The sequence below is a fragment of the Panthera leo genome, chromosome E3 (assembly GCF_018350215.1).
Source record: "Panthera leo isolate Ple1 chromosome E3, P.leo_Ple1_pat1.1, whole genome shotgun sequence".
In the NCBI taxonomy this organism is placed as follows: Eukaryota; Metazoa; Chordata; class Mammalia; order Carnivora; family Felidae; genus Panthera; species Panthera leo.
The window spans coordinates 30,398,089-30,420,799 of NC_056694.1; the positions used below are offsets into that span (position 1 = coordinate 30,398,089).

At 44.2% G+C, this 22,711-nt stretch overlaps 1 protein-coding gene across 2 annotated transcripts in view; it reads right to left on the bottom strand.

Moving 5' to 3' along the window:
* SHISA9 (shisa family member 9) overlaps window positions 1-22,711 on the bottom strand; it is a 277,666-nt gene that overhangs the window by 76,254 nt on the left and 178,701 nt on the right. The window lies entirely within an intron of this gene.

Genomic DNA, 22,711 nt, shown 5'->3' on the forward strand with positions numbered 1-22,711 from the left:
TTCTGGTGTGAAGTCACACAACGAAGTTTCAGAACACACAAACTTCTAGAACAGCGGGCAAAGAACATTCACTATAGATCCCAAAGAACACCAGAACAGGAAGAGACCGAAAGCAAGAAACCTCCACTGTCTCTCAATTCAGGAAGCCACCATTCACCAAGCACCTCCTTTGTGCTGGGTCTTGGAACAAAACTACGACTGTCCGCCTCTGAGGACTGCTGACACCAAGCTTTCCATTAAAAGCTCAACGTGGAAACAAACACTTACAGGCTACCCCTGTTTTAGACAGTGTTGTTTTTTTTCTGACTGATAATCTGTATCTACATCCTATTACTACTGGGGCAAACGACCACACAAATGTGTGGCTTACTTAACACAACACAAATCTATTATGTTATGTTTCTTGAGGTCAGAAGTCCAAATGGGTTTCATGGGGCCAAAATCCAGGTGTCAACAAAGCTGCGTTCTTTTCAATGGGAGAATCATTTTCTTACCTTTTATAGCTTCTAGAAACTGTCCTCATTCTTTGGCTCATGGCTCTCTTCCATCTCTAAAGTCAGCATTGGCTGGTTGACTTTTTATTATGAGACATCACTCTGACTGCCTCATCCACATTTAAAGGACCCTTGTGATTACAGTGGCTTACCTAGACAACCGATCTCCTTGTCTTAAAGTCAGTCCACTGATTAGCAATTTCAATTCCACCCGCAATCTTAATTCTTCCCTGCCATGTTCCATAACATAATCACGGTTTCTAGGATTAGAATGTGGACATGTTTGGGATTGTTATTCTTCCTACCACATCGTCTATTCTTCTGATGCGTCTTGGTCAATCCAGCAAACTGGGTGTTCTCTCCTTGCCTGGACAAGGACTGCACATGGGGCCCAAGGTAGGCCCATCACCCACCCCGTTGCTGGGATTTAAATCTTGAGCGACTCACCAATGAAAAATGGTTGAGGTTCAACCATCTCAATGACAGAGCATGCTGAAAAGACCCCTTGGGTTCCAGTTCTCTGAAACTTCCCTGGTCTCTTTCCTTTCGGAAGTGCGATTCTCTAGCATTTCCTCTGAATCCACAAGCCATCCCCTATTTCGTCCAGTTGATCATTTATTTACATCATCCAGAATTAGTTTCTGTTGCTTGCAACCCACAAGCCCTGGAAGATCAGGCAAAAGGAGAGACACAGAGACAAGGAGAGAAACTCACAGAACTTAAAGATAAAGCCAGCATGCAGATACACTCTCCTGACTTGCATGGAGGACAGCAGACTTATTTTGAAGAAAAAAAAAAAGTGAGTCTGAAATAAATAGCTCAACCAGATGAATTTATTTCTAGGGAGTGGTAGTGGTAGACTTGTTATATGCATCTCTGGGTATTTTCACAGCTCCATTGTTGGAACGAGCCCCTTTTATTTATTTACACTGAATGAAAAGAGCAGTATGATAATACACATGAAATAAGGTTTCTGCATATTGTTTTCTTCCCTGATCTTTTTCTCATGTAATTTCATCTAGGGAGCCATTCTGATCCCTACAGGCAGAGGCTGCAGAAGTGACTGCTCCTGTTGTCCATTCATTCATTCAGAATTAATTATGGCACCTACTCTGTGCCAGCAAACTTGGGAATGTACAGATGAAAAAGTCAGACTCCCTGGGCCCAAAGGTCCTACTCAGTGACTCACCTAAGAAAAATGTCCTAAGCATACCTACTGGGTGTCAGCTAATCCATGGTCCTGTACTCATGAAGATTAGGGTATAAAGACAAAGGAGGCATGTGCTGGTGTACAGAATGATCAGCAAGGAAATCTATTTTTTTTCTGAAGGAGGGAAGTACATTTGGCTAATTGATAAGCTTATAAAATATATTTAGTTCAAGAATTTGTAAGGGTTTAATTATGCAGTCATGTAAATTTGGAAATATTCTTTATACAACAACAGTAGAGATAGATCCTAATTGAAGAGAGTTGAGGGAGCATGTATTGGTGGGTAGGATACATAAAGAGGATATAGCTACAGAGCCTTTATATTCTTGTGAACATAAGAGGAAACTAAACTTCTTGCTGTTCAGTCAAATGAAGGGAAGATAGAGTCTACTGAAAACCAAAGAGACTGGGTACCGTTCTTGGTTTTTCCATTTTTGGAGCATTTTTCCCTTGTTAATTATAATATTAAAAAATCTACGTGCAAGTAAATATGCAATAATTAAGGGCAGAGAAAACCATAGTCTGCTGGTTCCACCTTGGCAACACTGGGCTAGATCTTGGGAAAGGGTTAAGATGAGGGCAAGATGAAAATAATATGGAGAAAGATTTGGGGATTCAATAAACAGGACAGACCGAGATCATATTCTTGATTGCATCTTGCATACATATGGTAACTACCTGTGTTTTCCCCATGGTCATGGATGAAAGCAGCCAAAATAAACCAAATGCTCACAGATGCACAATATTTCACCTGCCCTGCTTGTCACCATCATTGCATAGGGGGAGTCCTAGACAGAGCTTCTCAAATGTCATTATGCAAATGAATCACCTCATTATTAAAATTTATATTCCAGCTCAGTAGGTCTGGGGCAGGGTAGAAATCGCGCATCTCTAACAAGCTCCCAGGTGACGATGACTCCACAGAACATACGTTGAGCAGCAAAGCTTGGAGTAGACTGAACTCATTATTCTAAAGACTGTCGTCAGCCCTCCTTCTTAGCTACTCCTGCTGTCTCTTGCTGCTGCCAAACAGGGTCAAGTCTGCCACAAAAGTGAAGGATGGGAACAACGGTCACCATGCACAAGAAGCAGTGACAGAGTGGAAGAATCCTGAGTCTTTCTTGGGGTATCTAGGAACACTAACCGGGACAAGCTCACACTTGAAGGATGAGTAAAAGTTTGCCAAGCCAACAAGGAAGGGGATGGCAGTACATGGAGAGGAGTCAGCATGAGCAAAGACATGGAGCTATAACAAATGTAGCATATTTGAAGAACTACTGAAGGGCCAATGTGGGGGAAGAGTAAAGTTCTACCTTCAAAGGAAAAACCAAAGAGCAGGGCTTCTTCCGAATTCAATCTTGGCCACAGTTGACACCAGAAAAATAGGTCTGGTTTGGGGAAAAAAAAGATATTCTGAAGACTACTGAGTGTTTTCTACATGCTATGCTCTTTTCATGACTCTATCTTTTGGACATCACAACAATCCCCATTTTAGAGTTGGGGAAAGTGAGGCTTAGAGAAGCCAAGGAACTTCTCCAAGGCCAAAGAGCTAAAAGATGAAGGAGCTGGGATGTGACTCACTGTAACCTGATTCTAGGCACCATATACTTAACCACCCTGCAATACTGCCCCTCACCTGGTGATGCAGCGGCCACATCATCCCTGCCAGTAAGTAGACTCTGGAAACCCTCTGTGACCCCATGCCCAGTGAGTATGAACAGCAGAGCCCAAGGCGTTGAACCACAGTCTCTCCCCATGGGCCCCTCATCTCTATTCCCAACTGCCCTTCGACACTCATGTTTGGAACTTGAGCCTGATCACCTGGAGTCCACACTCTTTCCCCCAGATATCTGACTCACATCAAGAGAGCTTGGGAAGCAGTATGTGGCAACAACAGACCATTTTTCATGTTGTGGTCTGGGCTTTACTGTGTTCAGGAAGCTCATCGAATGGGCTGAGGGCATCACTTTCCCCCAAATATTCTATCCCTTAACCAGAACAGTAAATATCCCTTTGCCTAGAACACCTGCTGCTGCTGCTGGTGGATGAAAGGGCCTTACACTCCCATTACCAAGGGTAGACAGGCACTGACGTCAGAAGTCAGAGCTGTTTGAGTTACATAATCCCGGAAGCTGCCTGAGCATGGAATAAGGCCATATTTAACCTCAGGGGAGCTAAAAATAGGCAAATAGAATTTTATTTTCCCATAAAAATTTTAAACTTTAAATAATATTTTTTTAGTGATCCTAGACAAAGATTGCACTCAGCCCTGGGCAATGTTTTCACTGTTGACTTAGGATTCCTAGGAAATAAGTATGGTACATACACATGGTAAAATCATGGCATAAGTATATATGCATATATGTGAGCAAACGAGGGTGCATGCGTGTGTGTGTGTATGGGATATGTACGTGTGGGTAAATATAGCTAGAAATGTGGCTGTGGATGCACATAGAAACATAGATATAGGTATAAATACAATATGGGCTGTGTTTGCTATGGAGAGGTGGTAGAGGAAGGTATATGTAACTTGGGTGAGAAGGTGAGTATGAAATGTGTGTGTTTGGGGAGTGGGAAGGTTTTGATGCAGGTGTGTAGTGTATTTCTGTGGCTGAAAGCACGAGTTGTATGGGTGTGTTGCAGAAACGACATGGTATGTGTGCTTGCAGGGGTGTGTAAGGGTGTGTGAGCATAAGGCATTACATCTGTTCTAGCCTATGTGAGTGTATGGTGCATATATTTCAGTGAGTGTGGGGAATGTGTGTTTGTGTGTATTCAGATAGTGTGGGGATGGGTGGGAAATGTGTGTTGACAGTGTGCATGTGTGGGCAGCACCAGAACTCTAAGTTGAGCACGCAGGTGGGTGCTGGAAGGGGTGTGTAACTGTGTGTGTGTGTGTGTGTGTGTGTGTGTGTGTGTGTGTGCATGCGCGCATGCACATGACAGCTGCTGACATAGGAAAAGATGGTTACAGACTCTTGAGCACACCCTTCTAATGTTCAGAACATTCTAGGTCCTCCTCCAACATATTTCCAGAGACCTATTTGAAGGTGCTCTCCAGAAGGCTAACTCACTGCTCTCCTTTGTCCCTCTGGGACTCCAACTCTTGATTACCCCCTTTGACTAGGCATGAAGTATTTGGAGAAATTAGCATTTCTTGGTACATATGGGCTTCTCTCAAACTCTAGTCTGTAGGCAAAGATTTTCCCACCTAATGGAGACGGTCAAAACAAAAGCAATGCCAAACGTGCCCTGAGCAGAAATAACATATAGTTAAAGCACAGTTCACATATTCCCACAAAAATTAAGACATAGTGTGGCTCAGAAGAAATTCTCTGGCTTTAGGGTTTCTAGTTTCTGCTCTGTCACTATTCTGGGGTCTGGCCTTAGGCAAACCTTTCCTCTTCTTGGTTCTAGAATCATCTTAATTTTTAACTATTCCAACCCTTTTTAATGTGTTCAACAACTTTTCACTGACTTCCTATAGCCCCCAGATAGTATCCAACTTCCTTAGCATGCCATTCAAGACACTCGATGATCTGACTGTACTAGTTTCTCATTCCCTGCTTCTTCTCACCATATCTTCTAGGCTCTGACTGTTCCTCAGAGGCAATATAACCTCCTCAAAGAAACACAGGTTGCTGTCCTTTGTGCTGAGTAAGTCCAACTCGGCTGTCTTCCCTCTGTAGACACATCAAGGACCAGGAAGGACGTATCTTACCATATTCATTCATTCATTCATTATTAATTCAAAATATTTGGGGGCAATTAATAAATTCCAGAAACTCAACTAGCTTCTAAAATGCAGTAGCCAGCCAAAAAGACACATACTTTGCCCTTGTAAAGCTTATATATTAAAATTGACAGAAATCAGACTTTTGTCCAGAAAGTTGGTCCCATTACCTGCACGTGAATCTGAAGTGAAAGGAAGTTTCAGGGAAAGATCCCACCCATCAAGTTGGTATCTCAATAGTAATGGCTAAGAGCATGAGTTCAAGATTAGGCACACCTATGCTTAAATTTTGACTCTGACACGCTGTCTCATTGTAAGAGCTCAAAAAATGTTGGCTTTAAGAAGTACATACCTAACTTCCTCCCAGAGGACTTGGATAATAACCCTTTCATTTCCTGAATGCAGCAATTTTGACTTCAGTTAAGAGCCTTGTCCATTGGGCTGAGGTTTCCAGTGTCTTCTCAAGTCAAGGAACTGTAAATTTCTCAAGATGTACTAGGATGTAACTCTGTAAGATCAGCAATGTTTTGTATGTTGTGTGTGCTGATAAAACTTCAGTGTCTAGAACAGCTTCTGACACAGAGTAGGTTATTTTCAATAAGTTATTTGTTAGGAAAATGAATACTGTGCCTGTCAGCAGATTGCAGAAATCGATCTGTCCAATCATTACTATTATTGACAACTGCCACTTTACACCTAAACCATGAAATGCGTTCCACACTGCACCTTTAATTCTCTCAATAAAATCATGAAGCGGGTCTGATTATTCCATTTTATAGTCGTGCAAGCTAAGTAATCTTAGACTTGGCGAAGTTAAAACTTGCCCAAGTCCACGTAATTGCTAAGTGACACAAGTGGAATTTGAACTCAAGGTTGGTTCCAATAGTGGACTATGCTGCAATCCAGGCACCCCTTTGGTTTCTTGGGGAGAAGCAGAGAATCTCCTTTCCCTCTCATCCCTCTGATGAAGAATCCAAACTAGACAGTGAAGAACACAGACAAAGAGACTGGCATTAAGGAAACAATAGAGCTGAAGACACTGCATGGTCAATAACTGCTGAAAAATCATGGCACTAATTAAGAAAGATGCTCCTTGTTCTGCCAAAAGCTCTATCTTCTTGCAGGGATCAATAAATCAAAAATAATTGTTTACTTTGTCTAGGCTCCCTGCCTTCTCTTCTGCCTGTGTTTTTTCTTTCATTCTTTGTGTAATGTGAAAGTTGATGAAGGAGCCTCATTTTCACTAATGAAAGAAACGTAATTTTTTCAACACTATATCCCTCATTAAGAAGAGCAAAATCTACTTAGTGAGGGTTCTGCTTCCTCCCATTTGTCCAAACCAAGGCCCAAGATCAGTAGAAGGCCAGTTTTCACATGCAATCTGAGCTTCCATTAAATCTATTGTTTCACCAAGGGCATTTAATGACAGATGGTTAACAGTCACTAAAATGATGGCAGCACTTGCCTCTTGTTTTTTGTTTATCTTGCCACTCTCACCCCCAGTAGTGTATGCAAGGCCAACAGTGATGTGGCCCCAGAGAACCTGGAATCAAGAAACTAGGTTATCCGCTGAATATAAGATGGACACCAGAGTAGAGGTAAATAACATCAACTTAAAGGAGTAGTAAGGAGAAAACAGTCTCCCATGCTGGGACATAACAGTAGATCCATCCATTAGCAGAATTCCTGTCCAGCCACAAGAAGAGTAAAGGAAGAAGACATCCGTCATGGCCCTCCATGGTCTGTGCAAGACATGTCCAGGACTATGCTACCAACTTAAATATGTTTTCTGATACATGTAGTAAGTCAACTGATATACTGATAAATGTTTAACAATCAGATTTCTGGGAGAGAAAAAAAAAGCAGTAATTTGTAACATTTGCCAATTATCACAGTGTAAATATTCTCAGCATGCCCAACTGCAAGCAACCAACAGGAATGTTGGATTTGGGAAAAGACATGTACAATTGATCCTTGTAGGTCAAAACAAGCACGCTCCAGCATCCCTGGTGGTACCACTGAAGGAATATTTTGACTATAATTTAGCTTCCCATGTGGTGTGACCCACAGAAGAGATTTCATTCATCTACCCCAACGCTGTCTGCTTGATGACCAACTCTCTCTTTCAGTGGCAATAGATATATTTTTATGATGGTTTATACATCAATCTAGTGGGAGTCAATTGCTGGAGCCAGGTCACATCAAGAGAGACAGCCAATAAGGCTGGGGAGCACAGCTAGAGCACGGTGACCAGACCAGAGCTGGCCCACTGGGGACCAGTGCAGCTGCTTACTGGTCTTCCCTGTGTCGTGTGTGAAGTTCTTATCACCCTCTGTTGTAACAGTTTGAATTCCAGAAGGAGAAGTATGGAAACATATTTATCCTAAGCACACTGTGCTGTTAGGCTGAAAATGTCCACTAATACATTAAGTGAGTAGGCTAATTGGAATAGAAGAAACATCTACTGAGGACCTTTCCTCAGCTCCATATGCTCTTAAGTTCATCCCCACTAACTTGACTATATCTTCTCCCTTAAAAAATATAAAATGGGGAATTAGGGAAAAGCCTTACAGCCCCTGTGACATACTGTATAGCATCCTGAATAATGTTCCCTCTAAAAAAAAATTCCTAAACAGTATACTAACATGCTTTAACTTGCTTCAAAATAGTAAGGTCTCTGCATTGCCATGGAAATGTCCCTCCCTCGGTGAAATAATGACATGATAAAAAACAGCATTAAATCTGGGGTCAAAAAAAGGCAGAGGTGAGCCAGGTGATGGACCATCAAAAGGATGATTTGATAATGCATCGTCTGCAGTCTTCATAGGCAGGGCAAGATAACTATGCACAGCTCTAATATCAAGACTTGGAGCCTGAGTATTATAGACTAATGGTCTCTATTTGCAAAGTTTCCACTGCAGCTGGCCAAAGAGTTATAGTCATAAATTGGGTTATGATTACATGTATTTACCTGGACTGTGAAAACCAAGTGGAGCCAAGAGGAGCTCAGAAGCTGCAGTTAAACTGCCTGGCTCAGGCAGTATGGTTTGGGAGACTCAAATTCTCTAGCTACAGAAGGGAATGTGTAGGCTGTTACTGACGTGGACTCAGGGAAGACCTAACAAGTACTTGTGGCTATGCCACTCGGCCTGGCCGTGCTAGACACCCCATTATCTATCACAATTATAATGAACCTTGGACTCCCATTTCACCCAGTCCACATCCAGAGAGGAAAGACCTAGAGCCAGACCCAGCATAGCTTTCTCCAACTGGCTATGGGTTCAAGGATGAGGCTCAGAAACGTTTCCAGCATGGGGATGCTGGAACTTTATTTCAGGTAGAATAGAAAGCCATGTTTATTTCAACTGGTATGGTGGGGAATCATTCTACCATCTGAGTTAATTTCCTGCTTCGGCAAAGATGACCTACGGACAGGTCCCTGCACAGTTATCAATGTGAACTGTCATCCTCAATGTCCAGTATTATAGCTACAAGGAGAGGGCAGTCATGGGGAAGTACCAACCAGCCACCACATTTTTAGACAAATCCCCATGACTTGCCTATTGTCTTATCTGACTAACAAGTGATGGCAATAAACCTCAATTAATTAAGACTATGAAATGGGAAACTGGGGAGAGAGGTACATAGAAGCTCTCTGTAGTATCTCTGCAACTTTTCTATAAGTCTAAACTATTCTTAAGTAAACACTTGGAAACAAAAGACTATCACATAATTTCCGGTCCATTGAGATTTTGCTTAGGGTTCCAGATGTCATGTGGCCCACAAAATGATTGCTCTCGTGGGCAAGTCTGGATTTGACTATCCTGTTGAAAACTCACTGTTGGTATTGTTTCCACTATATCAAAAAATGCATAGTAAAAAGACTAGAAAATAAGCAGTTGCTGCCTTTGGACCATGGGCTTCCATAGGTAAGATGTTTTGTTTTGTTTTTGCATCTCTTTGATTTCTGTCTCCTAAAATTTCCACCATGACTTTTGAGGGAAATCAGATTTGCACATAGGCTTCACTGTTGCCCAGTCATCTACAAAGTAAAGCTTCTCAGTGTAATATACCAGAGCCTCAGGGGCTGGTCCTGCTCCTGTGATTTCATCATCCACAACTCCACCTCCTTCTGGAGATGACAGTTATTTTTCGATAGTTCTAAATGCCCATACGTGTAACACACATGTCCTGTGGCCTCACAACTCGGAATCTTCATACATCTAATCCTACAACTTCAAATACCTCACCTCCTCCCCAGTCCAATTTTGGGAGGTTTCCTTCAAAACCTAGCTATGACCTTTCTTGGGAAAGCCTCCCCAATCCCAACAAGCCTCCCTACAGCGTTCATGCTCTCCCCTCACTGCCATGCACAGGTTTCTGTCATTGCACTGCTGACACTGATAGGTATTGATGCGTTTGCATGTTCAGCCTGACTACAACATCACTGAGGGCAAGATAGCGTGTGATGTATTACTACAGTCCCATGGCTATTACAGCGTCTGGCATATGGAACTCACTGTAATGAATCTTTGTTGGGTGGATAGTGAATGGACCCATGAGATGTTTGCTTACCCCCAGAAGAGAGCATTATTGACCTATAAAAGAAAAAAGCTTGACCGACAGCCAAGAGCCAAAACAGAAAGACAGAGCCAAGCTGGGAAGTAGGGTGAGAAATGGACAGAACCATGACAAAGGGTACAAGGATACAGACGACCAGGAGCCTCACTCATCTGAATCAGAGCCAATATGAGTGAGTCTGAGCCTCAAGGGTTGTCCTTTCTGAGGCCCTGGGGTAAGAGCTTTAAAGTTGTCTTGCTGTGAGGTGCCAAACAAGACATTCTAACCTGACTTGTCTTGTTTACTCATATGATCTTTAAATTATTGGGAACAAAATGTTCATCAGAGATCATCAAATCCAGTGGTCTGTAAACTGCACTTCACAGGAATTTGGGATTCTACAGAATTGTTTCAAAGACAGAGAAAGTGGAAGAGGCTGGTGGTGCAGGCACACCAAGTGGGGCAGCTCCATTCGTGACTGGCTTACAAAGTGGCACCCACACAAGATTCCTGAAGAAATGGTTATGCTGATAATGCAAAGGGAAGTGGGGTGGGGAGGGGAAGGGGGAAAGAGAAGGAAGGAAGGAAGGAAGGAAGGAAGGAAAGAAGGAAGGAAGGAAAGAAAAAGAGAGAGGGGGAAGCTTGGGAGCGGGGAGATGAAGGTTGAGAAGGAAGGGAAAGGAAGAGAGGAGACAGACAGGGAGATGAAGGGAGGAAGGAACAAAACCAAAAAAGGAGGGAGGGAGAGAGGAAACTAGAAAGGAAAGGAAGGAAAGGAGGAAAGAATGAAGGAAAGAGGGAGGGAGAGAAGGAGAAAGGAAGGGAAAGGGAAAGGGAAAGGGAAAGGGAAAGGGAAAGGGAAGGGAAGGGAAGGGAAGGGAAGGGAAGGGAAGGGAAGGGAAGGGAAGGGAAGGAAGCAGGAAGGGGGGAGGAAGGGAGGAGGTTGATGGAGGGAACAAAGTTAAGGAAGAGAAACAAAATAAGGAAGAAAACAAATTACTAATAACATCCAAACCTATCACAAGAAAATGAAGTCAGGAGAGGAGAATTTCTGAGGTCACTCTGGAAGGAAACATTACTTTCACAATGATGACTCTAGTCTTCTAATTCAAACTCAGTGCATTTGTTTGAGAACAGAAGTTCCATTAGTTCCATCCACCCCACCCCCACTCCCCTTACCCTGCAATGCAGCAAGGTACCCTAATTAAAGCTCCCAGCCTGAGGGGCACCTGGGTGGCTCATTTGGTTAAGCGACCGACTCTTGATTTCAGCTCAGGTCATTATCCCAGAGTCGTGGGATTAAGTCCCGTATTGGGGCTCCACACTGAGTGTGGAGCCTGCTAAAGATTCTGTCTCTCCCTCTCTCTCTGCCCTTCTCCCCTGCTCATGCTCTCTCTCCAAAATAATATATATAAAAAAAAAGCTCCTAGCCCAAGGTGCCAATGAACCAAAGGTGAAGGTAGGTGTAATAGAATTAAAAACTTCAGATAGACGATCAGACACTCCAGCCATCTCATGAGGCACTAATCCTGCAAAAAGATATTGCCAAATAGGGAATCCTCATGACCTGCTCCCATGAATGGGGGAAAATGATTCATAATTACAACAGCAATTGTTTGCAGGGAAATAAGAGCTGATGTGTCTGGAAATCCCTTGTCCTCCTAAATGGCTCAAATGCTCCCTTTGTGAGGCGTCCATATTCCTGAATCACTGAAAAACTAAAATCCCTCTTCAAAGATCATCCAAGAGAGAACTTGAATAAGACCTGGAGGGATGGTTAGTGGAGTCCAAGGTCTGGAGGCTACCATATTTGTTCATTCAACGTACACTTCTCTGAGGGCCTCCTCTACACAAGTACTGGCCTAGGAGATGGATATACAGAAGTGAAGATGTGGGGCCGTGTTCTCAAAAGGTAGATTACTCTGATTATAATCATGTGATAAGGGAGGGATGTGAGGGAGGGATGATGAGAACCTAACCCACCTCTCCCAGCACAGCAGAGTAGACAACAGTTCCTGGACCAGAGGTTCTCAACTTTAACTGGCATATGGATTACCAGGGGATCTTGTTCAAGTGCGGGTTCTGATTCAGCAGCTCTGGGATGGGGTCTCAGATTATGCATGTCAGATGGACCCAGCTGATGCTTATGCTGCTGTTTGCAGAGAGAAGGTTCTGGAACAGGGCCACTCAAAACACGGTCCATGAAATAGCAGCATCACAGCCATTTATGAGTATGCATAAATGCAAACTCTCAGGCTTTACTACAGACCAACTAAATCAGAATCTCTGACGATAAAGCCCAGAAAGCTGTGCTCTATCAAATTCTCCAGGTGATTTTTATACATGCTAACATGAGAAGCAGCACCCTTGTGCATGTACATAAACTGAGTCCTAAAGAAAGAGGTAAGACTGCCAGGTTAAGAACTCCACCCAACAGCATCTAGCATGCCTCCAAGTGCAGTTCCAACAAATATTTCTCATTCACTTGGCTAGTTACAAAAGACAGACATCCTTGCGAAAGCAAAACTCTACCTGATTTCCCACAAACTGAGACAGGCTTGAAAACTCCTGGATGGGAAAGGATACATCCTGCTGATGTTGCCACAAAGACGGCAAGTGTGTGCCATGTGTGGCCCCATATGCTCATTCTGTTCCTGTGACAGACATCATTAATCAATCCCTGTTCTCTTTCTTGCTTAACCCAGCCCTTGTCTCAGAAACCTCAGAGTTTCAGGAAAGTTATGTAAGTTGTCTGCGGTCAAGCAGCTGCTAATAAAGAGTTCGAATTCAAGCCCAGGTCTTTCTGGCTTGAAACACGGGTCTTTTGCTTGTACAGTCTAATACACAGAGGCATCGCTGATACGGTTGATTAAAAAAAAAAACAAGACCACAGAAGCGCAAGGGCTTCAGGACAGTTATTTCCAGGTAGCTCTAACCCTTAAAAGAGCCTGTGGATTCTCTTAAAGGGCCTATCTTAGCCCAGAATCTCGGAGTGTCAGAGGGCCTGGGATGCAGATTTCAGCTTCTGATGGATCACAAAGGACCTGATCGTGGCCTGGAATATTTACCCCAGGAACACAAAATCCTGAAGAAACAAACCCAAAGGAACGATCATTGCTTTAAATACTCATTCTTCAGCCTGGTTTATTTCTCTCAACCCAAGGGACACGTGGCAATGTCTGGGCACATTTTGGGTTATTACAACCAAAAGAGGGAGAGGATGCTCCTCAATCTAGTGGGGAGAGGCCAGGGATGCCGCTAAACATCCCCAAATGCATGGGACTTCCCTCTCCGCCCAGGGAGTTACCAGCCCAAAATGTCACTAACGCCAAAAGCAAGAAACTCTGCATCACCGGCACTGGCGGTTAGAAGCAGTCAAGATAAGCAGTCACGCGTTCCCTAAATTTGGGACTAATGATAATGAAGATCGTGATAAACAGCGGCATCAGCAGTAAACCTCTACTGGATGGCAGACGTTCGCCTAAATGCGTATACACTTCTCACTGTTCTGGTCCTCATCCAACCACCCTTTGAGGCAGGGACTGTTACTAACCCCATTTTACTAATAAGGAAACTGAGGCTCCCAAAGTCACCCAGCTGGTAAGCATCAGAGCTGCTGTTCCACCACTGCCTGGCCCTAAATAAGGATTCTTGACTACTCTGGTGAACTGAAAATCAAGAGAGGATTTCTGTTCTGGCTTCTAGGTTCATTTCTTTAGGAAAGAGAACGCAAGACAGCAAAGTGTTTGCCCTTCTCTGGGTTTTTGTGGAAGGAAGCTAGCAGCACTAAAGACTGAGCAATGACTAGTGTTTGTAGTGGAAGGGAACAAATGGCAAATCTCTGAGTCTGAGATCAGGTTCTCTCCCCGCCGTAGGGGCTAAGGAGGAAGACTGGTGTACTGGAAGGAACATTATGTCAGGAAGCAAGACACACAGATTTGGGGGCCAGCTGTGACACGAATATGTTGTGGGACTTTGGGCGAGTTACTGAAACTCTCAAGCCTGATTTTTCCTTTCTGGTATTTTCCATTTTAACTCTTTCCATGATTGTGTAGATCAGGAGTTGACAAACTGTGGCACGCAGCCCAAATGTAGCTGTCCCTTGTTTTTGTCAATAAAGTTTTATGGGGACGTGGTCACACCCATCTTTTACATACTGTCTATGGCTGTATTTGTGCTACCAGGAAAGAGCTGGGTAGTTGCAAGAAAGATTGTATGATCCACAAAGCCTTAAATATTTATTGTCTAGTCTTTTACAGAAAAAGTTTGTTGACCCTTAGTGTAGAAGTCTCTTTATAGACTTTCTTTCCAAATCTGTGCAATAGGAAAATAAAAATAAGCCTCTGATACAAACTACACTGAACTGAATTATCATGATATTCTGATGAAATCACCTATGTAAAAGTACTTTCAAAAAGTACTAAAAAAATGTGAGCCATACTATTATTATTTATATATTTATTATGTGGTATATAATCATTTATAAATTATGTAACAATTATATTTAAAATTATGTAAAATATGTATTATATATTTGTTATATATCAGTATTAGTATTAGATGATGGGATATGATAAAGGAGAAATGATACAGGAGAAATATGATGCAGAAATTCATATGGAGCCTGTTTGGGATTCTCTCTCTCTCTCTCTCTCTCTCTCTCTCTCTCTCTCCCTGGGCCTCCCTGCTTGCATGCTCACTCACTCTCTCTCAAAATAAATAAACAAACTTAAAATAAAAAAGCCAAAAGGCATGGAATTGGGAATCAAGCACACCTGAGTATGAATCCAAGCCCACCCAATTATTATTCTTGTGATTTAAAGTAGTTATTAAATTCCTTGAGAGTCAGTTTTCTAACCTGAGGGTAATATTAAACTGGGGAAGAGAAATTATGCATAATGGGATAATTACACTTAATTCCTAAAGTTGCTGGGAGGGTGAAATAAGATATATTCAATCATGTATGCATGTGCCCACTGAACATGCCGTACGGATGCTCCACTTTGTACCCGGGACTGTGCCAATCACCAGATGTACAGCTGTGCTCAGACAGCCATGGTCCCTGCACCCTGGCACCCACAGTCTAGTTGGGATACAGACCTTGAGCCTGAAGTCCCAGCACACCGAAGTTCACTAAAGACTCTGAAGGCCATTCAAACGAAGCAGTGACATTAGTGTGACTGCCACGAAGAATTGAGAATTTTTCAAAGGTACAAGAAATGATCTGGGTTCCCAGTTGTGAGATGCCTTTGAGGAGTGGTGGGGGATTCACAAGGCCAGAAGATCTGAACTCAGGCAAGGGAGAAGGGAAACAGAGCACTGTCTAGGCCTGAGCAAAGGATAGGACATGGGGTAAGAGACAGAAAAGGGAGAGAAAGAGAATGTGAAAAAGGCAGGCTCAGAGGTCAGATTTTCCTCTACAGAGCATCATGGCACCAGGGGCGAGGCGGCGGGGGGGGGGGGGGGGGGGGAATGGTCATCACACACCCACCAGGGATGCCTCCTTCCCTTGCAGAAAGTGGCCCCCCCCAGGCTCCTCCAAAGAAGCCCATACAGCTGCAAACACCCAGCAGAGCACAACCACACTCATGAACGTGGTGGCAGAGGACATAGGCATGTTTTACTAAACTGGTTCCCTTTTCTTCCTGAGAAACTGGCCACACCGTATTTACCAGTCTCCCTCGTAACAAGGTACAGCCAAACAATAGTTCTGGATAATGCAACCTAAGTAGAAGTTATGTTTGCCCCTCAAGGTCTATTTAGTAAAAGCCTCTTGTCCCCCGTCTTACACTGTCCCCTGGTCTGCTAGGGGCCCACTGGAGGACTTCAGGGCCCTAAGAAAACGGCAGAGCCAGCAGAACGTAGGGTCCTGAGGCCCTGAATGATTGCGTGTAGCAGCGCTCACTGGCATGGGAACAAGAAGTGAACACGGGTCATATTCATGCACTGGGTGTTTGAAGTTTCTGGTTTTCCTTCGTAGACCTAATTAATACATACGAGTCTTTTGGGGCACCTGGGTGACTCAGTCGGTTAAGTGGCCAACTTTGGCTCAGATCATGATCTCAGTTTGTGAGTTAGAGCTCCACGTAGGGCTCTGTGGTGACAGCTGGGAGCCTGGAGCCTGCTTCGGATGCTGTGTCTCCCTCTGTCTGCCCCTCCCCCATTCACACTCCGTCTCTCTCTCTCTCTCAAAAATAAATAAATGTTAAAATTTTTTTTTTTTTAGTTTTTTTTTTTAATGTTTATTTATTTTTGAGACACAGAGAGACAGAGCATGAATGGGGGAGGGTCAGAGAGAGAGGGAGACACAGAATCTGAAGCAGGCTCCAGGCTCTGAGCTGCCAGCACAGACCCTGATGCGGGGCTCGAACCCACGAACCGTGAGATCATGACCTGAGCCGAAGTCGGACGCTCAACCGACTGAGCCACCCAGGTGCCCCTAAATGTTAAAATTTTTTTAAAAAATATATACAAATATTTTATTTTCCCTTTATACACCTACTGCCACTAGAACAGAAGCTTCATGAAGACAAGAACCCTGTCTTCTCATTTGCTCCTCTGTCTAAAACAGTCCGACAAACAAGATGCTCAGAAACACATTTGTAGACACAACTATTGGTAGGTTGAGGACGAGATGAATGTCAATCAGTGACCGAGGGTCACTGGGAAGAGATAAAAGCTGACACATGGGGCGCCTGGGTGTCTCAGTCGGTTAAGCATCTGACATCAGCTCAGGTCATGATCTCACAGTCCATGAATTCGAGCCCTGCGTTGGGCTCTGTGCAGACAGCTCGGAGCCTGGAGCCTGCTTCGGATTCTGTGTCTGCTCTCTCTCTGCCCCTCCCCTGCTCATGCTCTGTCTCTATCTTAAAAATAAATAAAAACATTAAAAAAAAAAAAATCTGACACACAACACGGCTCTTCTGTGAACAGTAAAGTTCTGTGAAGATATTTGCTTTTTCCGTCACTGCAGAAGTGGGTTTGTGGCCACACAGGCACAGAGTAGGCATACAGGCATGGACACAGTGAGTTCTTACAGCACTGTGGTGTAGACACAAGTACACAGCCATGGTACAGCTCAATTCCTAGAGCACGATGGGAACCGGAAATGATTACATACTAAACGGAAGAGCGACTTCTTGCTGTCCACGTGGGGCCCATGTCTGTCTCCCGGTGGGTCACAAGCAAAGCTCACAGATTCATACACTGAGCTTAGGCTCTGGGCCCAGATAATGTGGGAATGAATGAGAATGCTAACACACCACTATCAAGTTCTTTGTAGCCACCTGGCACTGTGATAAGAGTGTTATATATGTCCCATGGTGCTGAATTTGCTTCTCGACCCTACATGGTAGGTGTTACTGCTATTTTCATTTTACAAATTCAGCATATCCAGCTTTAGAGAGGTGAAGGAGAGGTCTCAGAGCTACCCAGCCAGAGGGGCTTCCCAGATGCTGATCTGAGGCACATGCCTTCACCCCTCCACTAGTCTGTCTTCATCTGTAAAATGGGAGCAATAATGCACACCTAACAAGTCTGTTCAGGGGATAAAAGTATATCAGACAAGGCATGTAGAATTCCCTGCCGATCACCTGGCACTGAGAAGGAGCTGGGAAATATGCCACCTTCTTCCCCTTCTCTTCCCTTCATTTGCCCAGGAGAGACATTATGTCCTAGGCAAGGGTCTGAGCTCCCAACACCAGCAGCAAGCAGAGGCTGTGTCCCCAAATGACTCTGCCACCAGGGCCAGGCAGTGTGCATCAAACCCTTCATAGTATTTAAACTCCGTCTGGGCACCTAATTATCTTAATGATGCAGAATTCAAAATAGCACAGTCTGTGAGCACCCCAGGAAAGGTCCTGATCGCAGACATGGGCCTATTAAACCAGAGAAAAGAGTCTAATAAAAGAATGTTAACAATTGGAGTACTTAGAAGGGGAAAGGCTGACAGGTCACCATGGGAAGCTGGGCCCTCCCTGAGATTCCCTCCTCCGGTCCAAGATTCTTGGAATAGGTCCACCTCCTGGCTTGGGTCTCCACGCTTCAGGGGCCATGACTCTTTTTCGTGACTATGTGACTTCATTCTCACAATCGTGCGAGGTAGACATGGCTAAGCCTGTTTCACAGACAAGAGGACTGAGCCCTAGAGAAAGGTGGGTCTTCTGGAATAAAATTCCTAAGCTCACCCTGCAGCCTGGTGTCCTGGGAAACCAGTCACATAGACAGCTTGAGTTCGTGACTTGCAAGAGAGCCAAAGAGAAACCCTTCAAGAGTTGGCCTGTGGAGTCTTTTCTTCGATCCTTTCTTTCCCCTTCGTCTCTTCCTTCTTCCTCCTTCCCTCCCTACTTAAATTCCTTTTATTTTCTCCCTCCATTCTCTGCCTTTGTTTTCTCTCTTTCCTTCCCTCCTTACTTTGATCGTCTCCCTCTCTCCTTCCCTCCTTCCTTTCCCTCAATTTCTCTCTACATCCCTCCTTTCCTCCCTCCCTCATGCACCCTCAGGCTCTCACAGTATTGATTAACTACCTACTCTTTGCCTGGCCTTATGCAACACGTTGGGAACACTCAGATCCATTAGACATATCTGTCTTCTCAAGGAATTCACATTCAGGTGGGGTAGGGGGACAGAGAGCAAAACAGACCCCACAGTAGTGAGGTTAAGTATTACGATAGGGAAAACAGAGTTGGCTGTGAGTGTGGATGAGGGCCCCAGGGAAGGCTTTCACTTCCAGGCAGCCTCTTCATCACTGTCTAAACTTCCGTCCAAGCTCAAGATGTCACCATCCACCCACACAGGGCTGCGAACACTTTGTCAGCCTCTGCCAATCACGGAGTTCTCAACCTGTGCCATAAGACACCTAAGGACTTGCCACTAGCTAGGATATGTCATTGAATTGGACCCTTCCTCACTTCCTGTCAATTTCGAAGAGGGCCCACCATTGCTGTAGTAGCCAAAGAAGGTAGTCTATTGCCTACCTATTCTTAACAAAAAAATTTTTTTAATGTTTTATTTAATTTTGAGAGAGAGAGAGAGAGAGAAGAGTGCGAGCAGGGGAAAGGCAGAGAGAGAGGGAGACACGGAATCTAAAGCAGGCTCCAGGCTCTGAGCTGATGTCACAGAGCCCAACGCGGGGCTCAAACTCATGATCCGTGAGATCATGACCCGAGCCAAAGTCAACGCTTAACCGACTGAGCCACCCAGGCACCCCGACTGCCTACCCATTCTTTATGCCAGGTAAGGATCAACAAGACTGGTAATATTAGTTATGAACCAGCGGACGTCCAACACTAACCTCAGAGCTGATCAGTGCTCAGGGCTGAGGACAGATTAATGAACAATAAACACATAAATATTTCTTTTGTTCCAGGTAATACTGAGAAATAATTGGCATGCACCACTGTGTAAGTGTCAGGCATATAGCATAGTGGTTTGATTTACGTAGACTGTGAAATGATCACAATAGGTTCAGATACCATCCATCATCTCATACAGATACAGTAAAAAGAAAGGAAAAATTTCTTCTTGTGATGAGAATTCCTAAGATCCACTCTCTTAACTTTCCTATATGTCATATACCAGCACTAACTACAGTCACCATGTTGTACATTACATCCCCAGAACTTAAAACTAGAAGTTTGTAGCTTTTGGCCACTTTCACCAATTCACCCTCCCCTCACCCTCTGCCTCTGGTAACCACAAATCTGATCTCCTGAAGAAAGAATCAGTGACCTGGAGGACAGAACATTAGAAATTACCCAGCTCTTTCCGCCACCTTGGAACCTGGGGAGGCCTGCTGGGAACAGGACTCCTAAAACAACAGATATGTCTAGAAAGCTGTGGTCCAAAGTCATTTTTGCAGGTTAAAGTGGGGTCTCTGGAAACAGAGGGAGGGCTTGGCTCTTCTTAAAACTGAAGGTGTTTATGCTCGAGATGAAACTAAATTCTATCTAGGCAAGTGATGTGCTCATGTATACAAAGCAAAGAACAACACAGTGACTCCTGGTGGCAAACTGAACAAAACCAGAGGGATCTTGGGAAAAGTAATTCGTGCTCATGGACACAGTGGCATATGGCTCGTGCCAAATTCCAAAACAACCTTCCCGCCAAAGCCATGGGCCACAGAATCTGTGTAATGCTGTACCCCCTCGAGGACTTAAACTTACTGAAAGGTAAATAAATAAAGGTGCAGATTTTTAAAAAAAAGATGAGGAAGAAATTGTCCAGTGAAAGAAGAAAAAAGAAAAAAGATCAAAAAATACTGAAGAAAACCTAGCAGACATGGGAGACAATGTAAAAAAACAAACAAACAACCCCCCAATATTCACATTATGAGAATTCTAGAAGGAAAAAAGAAAGAGAAAGGGACAAAGTATATTTAGAACAATAATAGCTGAAAAGGCCCTGAACCTAGGAAGAGAAATGGACATCCAAATCCATGAGGCTTGAAGGATCCCAAGTGGGCTGAACTCAATTAGGGCCATACCCGACACATTCTAAGTAAACTGGCAAAAGTCAAAGCAGCAAGAGAAAAGAGAGGGGTTACATACAAGGAAACACCCATGAGACTATTGGCAGGTTGCTCAACATGAATACTTCCTGAGCAGCATTCCTGCCCCGGACTGGGTGGTTCTGGAACCAGCAAGTGACTCATGTGGAGGTATTATTCTTACATAGATGGATGAGGTAGCATATTTGGAGTTAAGCAGATTTTGGTTCCTAATTGTGAGGTCCTGGATGACAAATCTCAACTTTACGAGGCTCAGCATCTCATTTTTATAATGTGGATAATAATCTATGTCACAGGGCTGCTGATCAAAACAGAGCACAGTGTCTTTCTCCACCATAAAAGGGCAGCACAGCAAATGATACTTATTTCTAAATATTACAACTATAATTCCTCCTAATGGTTCTGTGAGATCCCTTCATTTATCAGGCAAAAAGTGGAGACTTAAAGTGAAGCCAACTATCTTAAGACACACCCCTACTAAAAGAGAGATGGGATTTAAGATACAATCCTTCCATCCAGCATATCCCATCGGGGAAGTTGCGGTCAGGAAATCGATGGTGAATTCATATCTCAAGTAGGTCCAGATTGTGGTGGACGCCAATGGATTTACAGTTTTATTCACCTGTCTGGAGCTAGGAGAATACAAGGTGTGCCAACCCTTCTTGTCCCAGCATCCCCTGGAAAGTTACCAGGCAAACTGCAAATAGTGTAAGGCTCCAAACGCTTCATGCTCCAACAGATCCAATCTTTCTTGGGCTTGGGGAACTGAAACTATCTCTCTCCCCCTCCCCACCCCTGCTAATAACTTCGGTCATGTGGCCACTGCTCTCTGAAGCCTTTCTTTCCTCTCAGCTTGAGAAAGCTCCAATTTGGTGATTGTTCATTATCCCCCCATTTAGACAATTTTCAGCGCACAGTGGAACCTTTAAACAGTGTGAACAATGTTGTCAATCTTTATGCATGCTGCCTCTACCAGGCATTAAGAGGTAAATTGACTGCGCAGCGGGGAGGGGAATTAGGAACACAGTTTCCATTAATAGTAATAGGGTAAGCCAAGTGGGCCCTGAAGTTTGGTCATGGAAAGGGGCAGGCATTAGAGACACCTGTATACCAAGGGCTGGACTGAGTCTGAGTCAGGATTCGGTGCTCCCCGATGAGGCCCTTCCTCAACAAGGAGAGAATCCCCAGATGCAGGGTACAAGACAGTGGGTGGAGAGGAAGGGAATGATCTATGGATCACAGAGCACCTGCTGTATGCAAAGCACTTTGATGTTATGTCACGTCATTCTCAGAATAACACCGAGCGTCAGGAGCAGTACTCACACACTCTGGATGAGAACATAGAGGTAAAAGCCCGGTGACACAGCTCTTGAGTGGTGGTGCCAGGATTTGAAATGTGACCTGCCCAGCTCCAAAAGTCCCACTGTTAGTAGCCACTTTACTGGAAGAGGCCCTTGCTTTCTGGATTCTTCCGAATGTCTCTCTTTTGCCCAGACTGGGCTGCCTCCCTTCAGGGCAGTTGGAGAGTTGTCAAGTTCATGATCTCTCGTTATAACACAAAATGAGGCCTTTTTTGCCCATTTTCACTGGATTCTGTCTCTGCCAGGTGTGCTCACCATTCACCTCATACCTCTGTTGTCACGATGGTACAATCCAGCCACCCTTATTTATGCCTTTCCTGTATGACTCAGAAGGGTCACCTCTCTGCTCCAGGAGTAGCAACAGAGATCTAGCAAACAGGCCACTGATTCCTTATCCCACGTGCATAAGGGGCCCCATCCGTCAACTTCCCACCAAGCACCACTACCAAACAGATCAGATGAGACGCTCAAGATTGACTCTGGTTGCCAGCCATGAGCGGGGCCACACACAGCTCCCAGGTGAACAAGGGCATGTATCCTTTTGAGTAACAAGATCTCCCCTTTCCTGCCCCACTTCTCAAGGGCACAAAACCGAACCGACTACATGCTAACGCGCATTTACTCTCACACCTCTTTGCTTTTTCGATCCCCACACACCCTCCCAAAGGGTTAAAACCCAGACGGGTAGTCTAGCTCCCAAACCCTAGTCCTATCCCATTTGTTTGAATTACAGGACCTTAGGCGAGCTGGCTTCTCCATCTATAAAGCAGGAATGCTAATTTCACCCCCGCAGCATTGTGTGAAGATCCAAAGAGAAAACACCCAGGCAGCACCAAACACAATGCC